We start from the raw sequence: 17,523 nt of genomic DNA, 5'->3' as shown, positions 1-17,523 counted from the left end.
AACATTTGTCAGAAGTTCTAATGCCTTTTTATGAATTTGAAGGCAAGAGTACACATATTTGGAAACATTGTTTAAATATCTAGAACAATTATAACATGTTCAACCTGCAAACCCAAGTATAAACATGTCAATGACTTAAACCATTTTGTTTTTTTTAAACAAATGTAAAACATCTGATATTGAGACTTATTTAGGTCACATGAACAAAAATTTATTTTTTTTAATTTTAAAAATTTTTTTCTTTATTTATTTTATTTTATAGGCAGAGTTAGACAGTGAGAGAGAGAGACAGAGAGAAATGTCTTCCTTTTTCCATTGGTTCACCCCCCAAGTGGCCACTACTGCTGGCGTGTTGTGGCCGGTGCACTGCACCGATCTGAAGCCAGGAGCCAGGTGCTTCCTCCTGGTCTTCCATGCGGATGCAGGGCCCAAGGACCTGGGCCATCCTCCACTGCACTGCTGTACCACAGCAGAGAGTTGGACTGGAAGAGGAGCAACCAGGATGGAATCCGGCGCCCCAACCGGGACTAGAACCCAGGGTGCTGGCGCCACAGGCGAAGGATTAGCCTAGTGAGCCATTTCTTTGATTAACTTAGCAGTTTAAATTTATGAACATTAATTTTCTATAAATCAATTAAAACAGAGCTCTTAATTTTTTCATGTAGACATACAATATACACACATTACAACATAGCATATAATATAGAAGAGTAAAGCAGTTTTAGTAGTAGTTTTTTTACTCTAACTTTTTCATTACCATTACTTGATTAGAAGTTTTTGTTCTTAGTAAACTCAATTAACTTTTTTTTTAAGTTGGAACCTGTATTAAGTTATTGGCTTTATTTACAAAAACTGTCTCAAGCTATTGGATACAATGGAGGTCTGGGAAAAGATGTCCTTTGGAACCTAAGGGGACCCATTTAAGCACAGAACCAACAATGTTTTAACTTTCAGGAGTAGCAAATCCGATATAGAAAACTGTGGATGACAAAAGACTTTAAATAGCCATGTTTACAATTATAAACTTGTTAACCCAACAAGAGGCACCTGCTTGCTCCACGTGTTAATTCTGAAAGCACCTGTGGAATTTTATAAAAGATCTCTTTTAGGCCTCTGGGTCTTTCTCATTAAGATAACCATCATGTCTGATAGTAACACAACAAGATAATTTTGGACATTTGTATTAATAGTATTTTACATTATTAGAACTTAAAACCACTCTACTTCTTGGCAGCACCTTTAATATAATCCTAATACCCTTATTAGTTGGTGTCTCTAAAGACAAAAGACATATCATTTGATATTTCTAGAGGCTCAACTGGAAATATCAAAATCCTATGAATTTGGAACTTTGATTTTTGAATGTCTGTTAAGGCTGTCAAGAAGGCTTAAAATATCTGGTTGAAATAAGATCCCATAACATCATGACATATTAGAGACAAGATTTGGTCACTTTACAAAGAATTCACCTAAATGCTTTAGAATAAGCATGTATTTTAACAGACCATAACTCTTAATAAAAAACTCAGAACTACCTAGCTAGAAATCTGACAGAGTCACCAGTTAAACAAAAACTATCAAAAGATGATGCTGAAGTTTTTAAACAAATTTTAAGATGATTTTAAATATTTACTAACATATGTGTATTGTAAAAACCTTATTGTTATAGTAGAGGATTATATTTTAATTTTATGTTAGAGAAAATAGATTAATAGATTTTGTATCCAAATTATTTCAAACATTTGGTGACTCTACACGCCTTCTGTAACTTACTTAAAGATTTCTATATTCTTTTTAAAAAAAAAGATTTTTATTTATTTATTTGACAGGTAGAGTTACAGACAGTGAGAGAGAGACAGACAGATAAAAAGATCTTCCTTTCGTTGGTTCACTCTCCAAATGGCTGCAGCAGCCAAAGCTGCACCGATCCGAAGCCAGGAGCCAGGCGCTTCTTCCTGGTCTCGCATGCAGGTGCAGGGGCCCAAGCACTTGGGCCATCCTCCACTGCCTTCCTGGGCCACAACAGAGAGCTTGACTGTAAGAAGAGCAATCGGGACTAGAACTGGCGCCCATATGGAATGCCTATGTGGCAGGCGGAGGATTAACTTAGTGCGCCACGCTGCTGGCCCCAGATTTCTGTCTTTTTATTGCAGTCTAGAATAAACTACCCATCAGTATCAAGTAATTCTTACAAACCATGTTCGTTCTGATAAACCTGATTTCCTCAAGAGAGATCAGAAATCCATTCTGTGGGGACATGAATGCAGGATCTGAAATCCAGCCAATGAGGAGGGATTAGAAGTGGTTTTTGGTTCTGTGTAGTGTGATGGACCATCAGCTCATGAGTGGACTTGGAAAACAACTCCATGTGTGGACTCAAGTGTAGAGGCTACAGTGGATACGTGTGACAAAGATTTACAGTGCCAGGTCATGAGTAAGTAATTAAAGTATTTGACACCTTTTAAGCAAGTGTTTAGCCACTGTGTAGTTCCTCATCTTACAGTGTGATGCTTAAGGTTAGAGACCTTAGCTTCAGATCCCGATTTTTTTTTTTTGACAGGCAGAGTGGACAGTGAGAGAGAGAGAGAGACGGAGAGAAAGGTCTTCCTTTGCCGTTGGTTCACCCTCCAATGGCCGCCGCGGCTGGCGCGCAGCGGCCGGCGCACCGCGCTGATCCGATGGCAGGAGCCAGGAGCCAGGTGCTTTTCCTGGTCTCCCATGGAGTGCAGGGCACGAGCACCTGGGCCATCCTCCACTGCACTCCCTGACCACAGCAGAGAGCTGGCCTGGAAGAGGGGCAACCGGGACAGAATCCGGCGCCCCGACCGGGACTAGAACCCGGTGTGCCGGCGCCGCTAGGCGGAGGATTAGTCTAGTGACCCGCGGCGCCGGCCCTAGATCCCAATTTTTTTAACTTTTCTTTAATGAATATAAATTTCCAAAGTACAGCTTATGGATTACAATGGCTTCCGCCCACCACAACTTCCCTCCCACCCGCAACCCTCCCCTTTCCCTCTCCCTCTCCCCCTTCCCTTCCATTCACATCAAGATTCATTTTCAATTCTCTTTATATACAGAAGATCAGTTTAGCATATATTAAGTAAAGATTTCAACAGTTTGCTTCCACACAGAAACATAAAGTGAAAAATACTGTTTGAGTACTAGTTATAGTATTAAATCACAATGTACAGCACATTAAGGACAGAGATCCTACATGAGGAGTAAGTGCACAGTGACTCCTGTTGTTGACTTAACAAATTGACACTCCTGTTTATGGCATCAGTAATCACCCTAGGCTCTTGTCATGAGTTGCCAAGGCTATGAAAGCCTTTTGAGTTCACCGACTCTGACATATTTAGACAAGGTTGTAGTCAAAGTGGAAGTTCTCTCCTCCCTTCAGAGAAAGGTACCTCCTTCTTTGATGAGCTGTTCTTTTCACTGGGATCTCACTCACGCAGATCTTGCATTTAGGTGTTGTTTGTGTGTGGGTTTGTTGTTGTTGTTTTGTTTGTTTTTTGTTTTTTTTTTTTTTTTTTTTTTTTTTTTTTTTTTTTTTGCCAGAGTGTCTTGGCTTTCCATGCCTGAAATACTCTCATGGGCTTTTCAGCCAGATCCGCATGCCTTAAGCGCTGATTCTGAGGTCAGAGTGCTGTTTAGGACATCTGCCATTCTATGGGTCTGCTGTGTATCTTGCTTCCCATGTTGGATCATTCTCTCCCGTTTTTATTCTATCAGTTAGTATTTGCAGACACTAGTCTTGTTTATGTGCTCCCTTTGCTCTTAGTCCTATCATTATGATCAATTGTGAACAGAAATTGATCACTGGGACTAGTGAGATGGCATTGGTACATGCCACCTTGATGGGATTGAATTGGAATCCCCTGGTATGTTTCTAACTCTACTGTTTGAGGTAAGTCAGCTTGAGCATGTCCCGAATTGCACATCTCTTCCCTCTCTTATTCCCACTCTTATATTCAACAGTGTTCACTTTCAGTTAAGTTTCAACACCTAAGAATAACTGTTAAAGATCTCTACGATGAAAGTTACAAAACCTTAAAGAAAGAAATAGAAGAGGATACCAAAAAATGGAAAAATCTTCCATGCTCATGGATTGGAAGAATCGACATCATCAAAATGTCCATTCTCCCAAAAGCAATTTATACATTCAATGCAATACCAATCAAGATACTGAAGACCTTCTTCTCAGATCTGGAAAAAAATGATGCTGAAATTCCTATGGAGACACAGGAGACCTCAAATAGCTAAAGCAATCTTGTACAACAAAAACAAAGCCGGAGGCATCACAATACCAGATTTCAGGACATACAACAGGGCAGTTGTTATCAAAACAGCATGGTACTGATACAGAAACAGATGGATAGACCAATGGAACAGAATAAAACACCAGAAATCAATCCAAATCTACATCCAACTTCTATTTGATCAAGGATCCAAAACCAATCCCTGGAGTAAGGACAGTCTATTCAATAAATGGTGCTGGGAACATTGGATTTCCACATGCAGAATCATGAAGCAATACCCCTACCTTTCACCTTACACAAAAATTCACTCAGCATGGATTAAAGACTTAAATCTACAACCCGACACCATCAAATTATTAGAGAGCATTGGAAAAAACCCTGCAAGATATAGGTACTGGCAAAGACTTCTTGGAAAAGACCCCAGAAGCACAGGCACTCAAAGTCAAAATTAACATTTGGGATTACATCAAATTAAAAAGTTTCTGTACTTCAAAAGAAACAGTCAGGAAAGTGAAGAGGCAACCGACAGAATGGGAAAATATATTTGCAAACTATGCAACAGATAAAGGATTAATAACCAGAATCTACAAAGAGATCAAGAAACTCCACAACAACAAAACAAACAACCCACTTAAGAAATGGGCCAAGGACCTCAATAGACATTTTTCAAAAGAGGAAATCCAAATCGCCAACAGACACATGAAAAAAAAATGTTCAAGATCACTAGCAATCAGTAAATGCAAATAAAAACCACAATGAGGTTTCACCTCACCCCGGTTAGAATGGCTCACATTCAGAAATCTACCAACAACAGATGCTGGAGAGGATGTGGGGAAAAAGGGACACTAACCCACTGTTGGTGGGAATGCAAACTGGTTAAGCCACTATGGAAGTCAGTCTGGAGATTCCTCAGAAACCTGAATATAACCCTACCATACAACCCAGCCATCCCACTCCTTGGAATTTACAGCTCAATTCACAATAGCTAATGTTGCTCCCCGTCTTCGTGGAGGAATGACACAGGACCCTGCGCTGTTCTTTCGTCTGCTCGGCCCTTCCCGGGTTTGCTGCTGGTTCTTCCCGGGTTGGCTGCTGGTCCTTCCCGGGTTGGCTGCTGGTCCTTCCCGGGTTGGCTGCTGGTTCTTCCCGGGTTGGCTACCGTCCCTTCCACCTCCGTGGAAGGGCGGTTCCCCCTGCCACATTCCCCACTTCCGCAGGGGAGCGGCACACCACCGGCCGGCTCTCTCGGGGGCTGCACAGGTGTTCCCCTTAGATGTTCCTGGTGCATGTTGTCTCTCTCCTCCTTTATAGTCCTCTCCACCAGTCCGTACTCTGCTACCCACACGCCGAGTACGCTGCTCTCCTCCAATCAGGAGCAGGTCCTACAGTTTATTGGTTGAACTGGAGGCAGCTGCGTAGAAGCTGTTTCCCTTCTCAGCGCCATATTGTGGGAGAGCAGATGCATAGAATAAGTCTTAATTCCAGTAACTTAGTCTAGTCCGGGTTGCTCCCCACAGCTAAGACCTGGAACCAACCCAAATGCCCATCAACAGTAGACTGGATAAAGAAATTATGGGACATGTACTCTGTAGAATACTATACAGCAGTCAAAATCAATGAAACCCAGTCAGTTGCAACAAGATGGAGGAATTTGGAAAACATCATGCTGATTGAGTTAAGGCAGTCCCAAAGGGACAAATATCACGTTCTCCCTGATCGGCGACAACTAACTGAGCACCAAAGGGGAAACTTGTTGAAGTGAAATGGACACTATGAGAAACAGTGACTTGATCAGCTCTTGTCCTGACTGTTGATGTACAATGTAATACTTTATCCATTTTAGTATTTTTTTTGTTCTAGTACCATTGGTTGAACTCTGTAATTAACACACAATTATTCTTAGGTGATTAAATTTTAACTGAAAAGTGATCCCTGTTAGGAATTTGGAAAACATTTCACTGAGTGAAATAAGCCAGTCCCAAAGGGACAAATATCATATGTTCTCCCTGATCGGTGACAACTAACTGAGCACCAAAAAGGAAACCTGTTAAAGTGAAATGAGCACTATGAGAAACAGTGATTTGATCAGCCCTTGCCCTGACTGTTGATGAACAACTTAATACGTTATCGCTCTTAGTATTTTTTTGTTTGTTTGTTCTACTTAATACTTTTGGTTGAATACTGTAATCAGATCCCAATTTTGTCTGCTAGGAGGGAGGTAGCCTTGAGCAGGTCACTTTGCTTCTGTAAATGTTATGGATCTCATGAACTAGAATAAGGAAATATGTGCATTTCCTAGATTTCAAAGATGAAAAGAGAAAATGTTGGTTCTTACTCTTCTTTTCTGTTCACCTTTCTGGTTTTCTGGTCATGGGATTATCAGATGATCACTTCCACATAACGTAGTTAAGTACTATAAAGGAGACATTTAGGGAATATTATATGAGCACATTGAGGATTACTTGACACATTACAGGGTGGGTCCCTGTAGGAGTTCCCTTTGAATGTCATATGAAGCAGAAGTATGTAAAAACTAACCAGAAGAGGAATGAAGTGAATATTTGAAGAAGGAAGAACTTAAGTGGGCAGCGTTGCAGCTCACTTGGCTAATCCTCTGCCGGCACCCCAGGTTCTAGTGCCAGTTGGGGCGCTGGATTCTGTCCCGGTTGCTCCTCTTCCAGTGCAGCTTTCTGCTGTGGCCTGGGAAGGCAGTGGAGGATGGCCCAGGTCCTTGGGTCCTGTACCTGCATGGGAGACCAGAAGGAAGTATCTGGCTCCTGGCTTTGGATCGGCGCAGAGTGCCTGCCATAGTGGCCATTTGAGGGGTGAACCAACAGAAAGGAAGATCTTTCTGTCTGTCTCTCTCTCTCTCTCACTGTCTAACTCTGCCTGTCAAAAAAAAAAGAACTTAAGTGAGTCAAGAATGTTGATGTAAAATGTGAGGGGTGTGTGTGTGTGTGTGTGTGTGTGTGTGTAATGGTGAATATTTGGCATTTCTGGAAGTTCAGTGTGAGGCAAGGATGTTGAGATGTGGCTGTAGGCCCAGGCTGTCTGCCAGTTGAAGAGCTTGGGCTTTTATCAGCAGGCAGTGGCAAGACACCTATGGGATTTCCTCCCAATAATGACATGTACACTTCATGCTTTTAAAAGTATTGATGGCCTTAGTGTAAGAAAAGGACTTGAGAGATGCAGGAAACTGTCTTGGAAACTGTTTCAGAATTCCAGATAAGTAGTGTTGGTGACCAGAAAATACTAATGGAATAATGAAAAAATGAATGGAAGAAATATTTAAGAGGTTGATTGAGCAGGACTCTGTAGTGGAACTGGGTGTAGGGAGTGTGAAAACGAAGACTGCAGATCATGCCCAGATTTTAGTCAGAGTGACCTGTTGAACAGTATAGTACTGATCTCCAACTAGGGACTTTGCACGGGAGAACTCAGTCTCAGTAAGATCATGTATGATTTTGGATTTACTGAATTTGAGATTCTCATTTGGGAAAAGAGGCGTGAAAGTTTATTGGAATTGAATATGAACTGTGAGGAATGAAAAAACCAAGGAGGGTTAAGGAAGATTTACCTAACTTAGAATGCTTTCCAAAGATTACAGAAAGGAGTGCAGGTAAATATTTCATATGCTTTATTTTTGGGGATATATTCCATTGAGTGGGGTGACTGGTTCCTATGGTAGACCTAATTTCAGATTTCTGAGTAATTGCTGTACTGTCTTCCATAATGGGTGTACTAGTTTACATCCCCACCAACAGTGCATTAGAGTACCTTTTGCTGCATATCCTCACCAGCATTTTTTTTTTTTTTATTTTGGATGATAGGCATTCTAACTGGGGTGAAACCTCATTGTGGCTTTTATTTGCATTTCCCTGAGAGCTAGTGATCTTGAGCATTTATCCATTTGTATTCCATCCTTTCAAAAATACCTGTTCATGTTCTTTGCCCATTTCTGAACTGAATTATGTGTTCTGGTATTGTTGAGTATCTTGATCTCCTTATAATCAGGATATTTTCCTTTATCGTTTTAATGCTATGTACATATATATAATCTGACTCTTATTTCTTTCCTCATTCTAATTTTGTGGTTGAAATGTTCTTCTTTTCCTCCTTCCTTGTGTTACAGCAAAAAGTTGTTGAAGATCTTTCTGCCTATTTGATATAGTACTACTTTGTTTCCCATCACCTGGGCTATGTTTTGTTTGATTTTCATTCACTTCAAGAAACATTTTACTGGCTAGCGCTGTGGCTCACTAGGCTAATCCTCCGCCTGTGGTGCCGGCACCCCGGGTTCTAGTCCTGGTTGGGGCACCGGTTCTGTCCCGGTTGCTCCTCTTCCAGTCCAGGTCTCTGCTGTGGCCCGGGAAGGCAGTGGAGGATGGCCCAAGTGCTTGGGCCCTGCTCCCACATGGGAGACCAGGAGGAAGCACCTGGCTCCTGGCTTTGGATTGGCACAGTGCTATAGCGGCCATTTGGGGGGTGAACCAACGGAAGAAAGACCTTTCTCTCTGTCTTTCTCTTTCTCACTGTCTAACTCTGCCTGTCAAAAAAATAATAAATGTTTTAACACAGTCAGGGGCTGGAGGAGATGCCATCTTCTGGGAGCAAGGTGAAAGTATCTGTGGCATCCTGTGACACTGATGGTATTGCCATCAGTGAAGGAAAAAAGTTGTGGACCATGTTGGCTTTGTGCCCAGCCTGGAACACTAGCAGGATGCAGGGTGCCCACCTAACCCAAGGAACAAAGAGGGTATTTCCTTCTCCCCATCCAGCCACAAGGGCACCTAGTGATCAGTAGAGAGAAAGCAACATCTTAACACAAATGGAGGCTGTGGTAGCTTATGCGTGCTTGTGACTATTGAATTTTACCAGAAGACTCTATCTGTATTCTGGCCTAGAGAGTTGGCAGGAGGCTAGGCATCATTTAGAACTGTGAGGTGCTCCCATTCCCCTACTCTCAGGCTCAGGGGCTCAAACTGCCGAGACAGAACACCCATTAGCATATGGCCCCTGCTCAATTGGTGGACAGATCAGGCTTCCAGTTCTCAAGAGTGGATCTCCTATACACTGTGATGTTGGGAGGTTTGCGCCATGGAAATTCTGTGATGCATAACAGGGTGTAGGGTATAGCTGGGTCTATGGAAAATCACTTTTTCTGGCTTCAGAGAGCCTGATTTCCTGGGATGGGTCATTCCAGAGGGTTCTGTGCTCACACTGAGCTTCTGTATGGATCTTTTGTATGGATCATATGCCTGCCTGAGTGGATTGTATAGCCACTGTGGGCTCAGCCCAGGCATTGATCACTTTGGCAGAGAGGGAGGTGATCACACCCGCTGTAATGATAATGCCCTCCCCACTACCAGCACAGGGGAGATCTACCATACACAACTTGGGTTTCACCCTGGACTCATCTCACCCTGGAGCACAGACCAGAGAACCCTAGTTCCACCTAACTCAGACTTCTGGATATCCACTGAAGAATCAAACACTCCACTTAACCACAGTGGCATAGTTCAAAGATAAAAGCCATCAGAGGATAAAACCTACTTGTATTTCTTCAAATACCTAAAAATAAATGTATAAATACAGGAAACATGAACAAGGAAGACAATAGGACTCCCCCAAAGAAACACGAAAGCACTTCAGTATTACAATGTAAATATGAAGATATCAATGAAATGCCTGAAAAGTAATTCAAAAGAATGATGATAAGATTACTCAGAGGCAATGAGAAGCAAATACATGAGCTAAATAAATCCATACATGACATGGATGAAAGATTTACTGGGATACAGTGATGTTGAAGAGAAATTGTAGAAATTAGAAACTCAGTGTGTCAAATAGAAAATACAGTGGGAAGCCTTAGAGGCCCACTTGGTGAGGCAGAAGAAAGTATCTGAACTAAAAGAGAAAAACCCTTGGAAGGAACTTAGGATGAACCCGGAGAGGAATGGAGGAAAGGGGTAGGGAGAAGAAAATAGAAAAATATAAAACAGTGCTCGAGCTCTAGGGGATACTATCACATGATCAAGAATACATGTCTTAGAAATTCCTGAAGTTGTTGAAAGGAACACCCCTCACACATGCACATTTAATGATCACAACCATAAAAAGGTGCCTTAGGCAAGCTTATATTGATTATCATTCACAACGAAATTACTGCATGGATCATACTGAAATTAGTTAAGAATTTTTTTCAAGTAGAGAGATGATCCCACGTGTAGGATACTGATGTATAATGTAAGACAGAATTAAATCAAGGAAAAATGAAAATCACCTATTAGATGCTTCTTCCTTCTACTGTGTCTGCTTCTTATTTTACTTTCCTCAGTGGAGATTACAGTTTTCATAAGACTGTGCAAAAATTTGTCCAAAGTAATATTTAATTTAACTGAAAAGTGATCCCTGTTAAATATAAGAGTGGGAATAAGACAGGAAGGAGATGTACAGTTCAGCACATGCTCACCCAGTTAAGAAATGGGCAAAGGACCTGGATAGCGGTTTTTCAGAGGATGAAATATGTATGGCTAACAGACACATTAAGAATTGTTCAGGATCACTAGCTGTCAGGGAAATGCAAATACAACAACAATGAGGTTCCACCACACCACTGATAGAATGGATCTGATAAAAAAAATTTTAAAAGCAATAAAGACTTGCAAGGATGCAGAGAAATGTACCCTAATCCACTGTTTGTGGGACTGTAAACTAGTATTATGGAAGACAGTACAGAGATTCCTCAGAGATCTGAAAATACGTCTACAATATTACTCAGCTATCCCACTCTGAGGAATTTACCAAAGAAAATCAGCATATGAAAGAGTTCGTTGTCCCTCCATATTTATTGCAACTCAATTCACAATAGATAAGACATGAACTCACCCCAGTTGTCTATAAATTGATGACTGGATAGAGAAATTAGGTATATATAGGCTATGGAATACTACCCAGTCATAAAAAATGAAATCCTGTGTTTTGGAACAAAATGGTTGCAACTGAACATTTTATGTAGTGAAATAACCCAGTCTCAAAAAGACAAATATATGTTTCCTCTGACATGTGCCAGTTAATGTAGAATACAAAAAAGGTATAGGAGTGATGTGGACATTTTGTGTTATGACTGTCATTTTTAACTCATTTATACTCCTGTGGAACTTTGGTCTTCCTGCTTTCTACTTCTTGAATGTTATCATTAATGCCAGTTAAGCCAGTGGATATTGAGTGGACTAAAATTAGGTCATTGCAAAAACTGGTGAGTAGAGAGGAGAAAGGGAGGGGAAATTTTTGGGGTTGGGGAGTGTAGAACTGAGGCTTGAAGTGGGATTGTTTTCTTGGTAATTTACCTATGGAATGAATGAAATGTGTTGTCTTCATATTAATAAAAAATTAAAAAGTAAATATCTTGGAAAGTTTTTTCTAGTGGCCAAGAAGTAAATGTTTTAATTCTCAGTATTCGTATGTTGTTTAAAGTTTTGTTTTTTATTGATTTCCAGTTTATTACATCATCAGAAAACTAATTTCTAGTGTTTAAAATGTGTTGAAATATTTTTTGTGACTTACCATGTGCTCTATCCTCGAAAAGATTCTGTGAGGTGTTGTGAAGGTGTGTATTCTGCAGCTGTTTGAAGAAAATTCTGTGGATGTGTGTTAGATCTCAGTGATCCAGGGTACAAATTAGCACTGCTATTTCTTTCTTTATTTTCCACAAGATAATCTGTCCATTTCTAAAACTGGGTCTTTAACATCCATATTATTGGAGTCTATCTGCTTATGTGTGTTTACATATTCTATACAATTATGTGATTTACATAATTCCATACCACAATACAAAGTACATAAATATTTATAATAGTCATTTCTTCTTGCTGGTTTGAACATCTTGATCACTATTTCAAAAAAAAAGCTTGTCACTAATTATGCTTTATTTTAAAATACTATTTTAAATGTAGCAATTTTAATTTTATTTGTATAGCAAAGTGATAGAAACAGAAAGACATGTCTCCTACCCACTGTTTCATCTCCCCACCCTTCAAAATGCATACATAGTATGATTAGAACCCTATTGGACCAGCTGTACCACTCCCTCACTCCCAGTTCAGTGAGTTCATTTAGATAAGTGGATAATTATGCAGAACTTGTAAAGACATCTTAGATCTTTACATCTTGGTTGGCTGTACCCTGCCACTACCTTGGGGAAATCTGTGTAAGAGGTTCAGTCTTATTTACAAAAAAATTTTTTTTTTGATTTTTATCTCTGTATGCCTTCTTCTTAGCACAAGGGCAAGCCCAGAGGAGAGGGGAAAGTGTGTATAGAGCAATGGAAGTTTGAGGTGTCAAAAACAGCTGGCACCAGATATCTTGGGGGAAGAAGTCATGGACTTATGTTAGTGTGGGTTGTGAGCTGGGAAGGCATGCTGAACTCCTTGGAACCTGCCTAAATCCTCAGATAGCCCAAGGGAAATGATGGAGCATGAGGGGAATAGGAGTGTGAACTAGGCAAGGGATGTGGACCTGGAATTTAGAGGAGACTTAAAGATGAAAAAAGGTCCTCAGGAGAGGATCATACAAGAGACAAATTGGAAGATAATAGATTTGCTTGTCAATTACTGCAAGCCAGGTACAACCTAAAAGCTCTATACTTATCCTATTTTATCTTCACAACAAAGCAGTGAAGCAGTTTCTGTTTTACTGGCAAAAGACCTGGAAGAACAGAGATATTTGGAAGTTGCTCAGACTCACTCCTGGTATCTATGTAAGCCAAGAATCCAGCCCATGAAGTGTGTTGCTTACCCAGAGAAAACATGGGGCCTAGTAATGTCCCAGGAAGGCCATGCAGCTTATACTCAAAGTTAAGGGTTCCATCTGTACAGAGCCTTGAGTAGTATGTCATAAGAGTTTAAATTTCTACAGATTTTGAGATGCAGTCATGGGCACAGGAAGCTCATTAGCAAGATGCCAGAAACCTGGGAATGAGAGCACACATTTTCCTCAAGGCACCAGTCATTCGTATGCCAGTGAGGACAAGCTAAAGGAAGAGGGACTGTTGCAAGGAGAATGAGGAAGTTGAGTTCTCCCATATCCTCACCCTAGTGAGGTTTGAAAATGGATACTAGGGGATAGCAGGTGTGAGATGGAGAATGTGGACTGGACAGTGTCAGGATATTGAATAGGAGGAGGGTCTTTAAGGACATCTAAATAGTGGCAGGTAGTTTGGACCACCTTCGTGTTAGGAAGGGAGTTTGTTTAGTGATCCCACATTAAGGAAGGAACAAATACCTCCAACCTAGATACCTGTGATTCATTGATGGTCCCATGGTCCCCATCACACTCAAGATTGTAGCAGGGCAAATGTAATGGAGTCTGTTCACCATCCTCCAATTCTATTCCTTCTACCTGTTTCCCTCTAAGCCGCTTCTGCTGTTTCCAAACTTCTGCACTGCATTTTGTGGGCTTAGCCAGGCATGAATCTCTGTGAAATGTTCTTTTTCATGACTGCATGTGCCAGCCTTTTTCAGTCATGCCATTGTTTTTCTAACTTAAATTGGGTGTCCTTCAAGAACTCACTGTGGAATATCTGCAGGCATTGTAAAGTTCAATAGTATATACTAAATGGACAGCGATGAAAAATAATTTATGAAATACACTTAAAGTTTATGTTGAGGGGACTGGTACTGTGCTATAGCAGGTTATGTCACTGCCCTGCAGTGCCAGCATCCAAAATAGGCTCCAGTTAAAGTCCCTGATGTTCCATTTCTGATCCAGTTCCCAGGTGTTGCACCTAGGAAATCATCAGAAGATAGCCCATATTCTTGGGCCCCTGCCACCCATGTGAGAAGTCCAGACAAAGCTCCTGGCCTGGCCGGGCCCCAGCTATTGTAGAGTGAACCATCAGGTGGAAGATCTCTTTTATCTCTTTCTCTCTCTTTCTGGATATCTGCCTTTATAAAAAATCTTACAAAAAAAGCTATGTTGATGGTTGTGGAGACCTAGTACTGTCACTGGTGCAGGAATGAATTTGAAGATAGGGCAGAGACAAAGATCAGTTGTAAGTTACAATTTATTAACAGGGGCAAAGCACACAGGAGGGAATGAGTGTGCATGTTCAGGGTGTGACTAAGATTCTTAGATTGTTCAAGCTCATGTTGTCACCTTTTACTGATGAGTGTGTCATTTCCTATATTCATGGTGGGTCTCTGTCCATGGAAGTCCAGTTGGGGATCAAAGCTCTGTTGTGTGTTTCATTAGCACATTCAGTCTCTAGCAGGTTGAATTTTTTTTATTATAATGAAGTATATTTGCTGATCAAGAGTTAAAATAACCAATCTTGTAAAAACTAGTGTTTTTTCAACTGCCTGATGCAAGATGGTGGATGAATTTGGCTGCTTAATCATTCTTGTCACCAGCCTGATTGTTTTCATGAGATAGTTATGAAACCCTTAATGTTTGCAAATAGCTGGTTGCCCATCCTAGATCAGTTACTCATCTATCCTGTCATACAAAGTCATCTATCTATCCTGCCCTGTTATCTAGCCTTAGCTCCTGAATAGCATGTCATGAGTGGCTCCCTTGCCTGGATGGGGCTGGAGGGTTGATCAAATATTTTTTAAATTTATTTAATTAATATAAATTTCCAAAGTACAGCTTATAGATTACAATGGCTTCCCCCCATAACGTCCCTCCCACCTGCACCCCTCCCCTTTCCCACTCCCTCTCCCCTTCCATTTACATCAAGATTCATTTTCGATTCTCTTTATATACAGAAGATCAGTTTAGCATACATTAAGTAAAGATTTCAACAGTTTGCTCCCACACAGAAACATAAAGTGAAAAATACTGTTTGAGTACTTGTTATAGCATTAAATCTCAATGTACAGCACACTAAGGACAAAGATCCTACATGAGGAGTAAGTGCACAGTGACTCCTGTTGTTGACTTAACAAATTGACACTCTTGTTTATGGCATCAGTAATCACCCTAGGCTCTTGTCATGAGCTGCCAAGGCTATGGAAGCCCCCTGAGTTCACTGACTCTGATCATATTTAGACAAGGCCATGGTCAAAGTGGAAGTTCTCTCCTCCCGTTCTTTCCACTGGGATCTCACTCGCGGAGATCTTTCATTTAGGTTTTTTTTTTCCATAGTGTCTTGGCTTTCCATGCCTGAAATACTCTCATGGGCTTTTCAACCAGATCTGCATGACTTAAGGGCTGATTCTGAGGCCAGAGTGCTGTTTAGGACATCTGCCATTCTATGGGTCTGCTGTGTATTTCACTTCCCATGTTGGATCGTTCTCTCCCGTTTTTATTCTATCAGTTAGTATTTGTAGACACTAGTCTTGTTTATGTGATCCCTTTGGTTCTTAGTCCTATCATTATGGTCAATTGTAAACAGAAATTGATCACTGGGACTAGTGAGATGGCATTGGTACATGCCACCTTGATGGGATTGAATTGGAATCCCCTGGTATGTTTCTAACTCTACAGTTTGAGGTAAGTCAGCTTGAACTTTGTTTGAATTGTCCCGAATTGCACATCTCTTCCCTCTCTTATTCCCACTCTTATATTTAACAGCAATCACTTTTCAGTTAAGTTTCAGCGCTTAAGAAGAATTGTGTATTGATTACAGTATTCAACCAAAAGTATTAAGTAGAACAAACACAAAAAATACTAAGAGGGATAACATATTAAGTTGCTCTCCCAAAGGGACAAATACCACTTGTTCTCCCTGATAGGTGACAGCTAACTGAGCATCAAAAAGGAAACCTGTTAAAGTGAAATGAACACTATGAGAAATGGTGACTTGATCAGCCCTCACCCTGACTGTTGATCAAATATTTTTTATTGTCTTAAAATACAGGATAATAGAATGAATGAACAGTGGGTCTTGACGAGTAGAAAGGCTTTTGAAATGCAATATTTGTAGAAGTCCTCTTGCAGCATTGAATGCCACTTTGAGTCCATATGCTGTATGCGTGGGTGTTTTGCTTTAAAATCCAGGTTCTTGCCTAGAATATAGACACAGCTTCTAAGTGCTAACATGTATAATGTGCATCATGTAATGGCAAATTTATTCCAGTGGTGAGAAAGACATAAATGTGTGAGCATGGGATGTTCCACATTGATAAATACCTATTATGGGTAGGCAGTGGAGCAGAAGACTACCTAAAGAAAACAGTAGTGCTGGAGGAGAGACAGAGTGCATGTCTGCACAGCACCTCCAGCTGTGGTCTGTGCCAAAAGAAAGAGAGCCCTTCTCAGTTTTTGGTCTCTTTTTGAAGTAAGATATGGTGCCTCTGCAGGCATGTAGACATGTGGAAATTGTATTATGTCCACAATTTCTATGTGACCTTAATATCCATATTTTCATGGTATATTTCCTTATTTCCCAGATAAGTATATACACACTGGTAAAGGAGAGGATTTGCTTAACAAGAGGATAAAATTATGTATAGGAGCTTGAAAATTCCAGCACAGCACACTATCTAGCTGCCTGCCTAGTCATTCCACATCACTTGTGACTCTGGATTGAATTCTTATCTCTGTGGAAGCAAAAATATTTATATAAAAAACAGGGAAATATATTCTCATAACAACATGACAATGAAGTGAATGGTGTAATAGCCCTGAAATGTCTAGTGTGTGAAATTTTTGAAATATCTACCATTTTTTCTTATTCAGAGCTCTCACTTCTTATGAAAAAATCCTTTATAGATGGTTCTTGTGTGGATGTTATTTGATAATTTCATAATAACTCATACTTGGCATTGGTTTATGTGTTAATAGATCTTTAGAGTGATCATTCTGTTGTAGGAATGTATTTTCCAGCTTTTGGTTTCTAGTTCTTATACCCACCTGAGTCAGGAACTGAGTACTGGGACATAAATATATTGCAATATTGAAAGAAGATTTATTTTATTGAAAGAAGATATATTTATTTATTGGAGGGAAGGGGAGAGACAGAGGGAGAGTGAATAAATGAATAAGAATGTATTAAGAGGTGAATCTGGCATCCCATGAGGAGAAACGCTTCTTTGGTGAGGTTGAAAGAAATAAGGAGTAACAGCAGAGAAAGCCAAAATGACATTTGCGTTTAAATTGCCCACTTTATGTGGTATACATTGAAGACCCAATGGAATGCAGAAACAGCATTGAGTTTTGCGTGATTTCAGTGCCTGTGCTGTCTTCTGGAAAGCTTCATGGAGTCTCCATGAGGATCATAGTCTGCATGTGCTCATGGTGTCCCCTCCTTCCTGGTCCT

The sequence above is a fragment of the Oryctolagus cuniculus genome, chromosome 10, assembly GCF_964237555.1.
Source record: "Oryctolagus cuniculus chromosome 10, mOryCun1.1, whole genome shotgun sequence".
In the NCBI taxonomy this organism is placed as follows: domain Eukaryota; kingdom Metazoa; phylum Chordata; class Mammalia; order Lagomorpha; family Leporidae; genus Oryctolagus; species Oryctolagus cuniculus.
The sequence above is the reverse complement of the archived record's forward strand: the minus strand, read 5'-3'. Positions refer to the sequence as shown.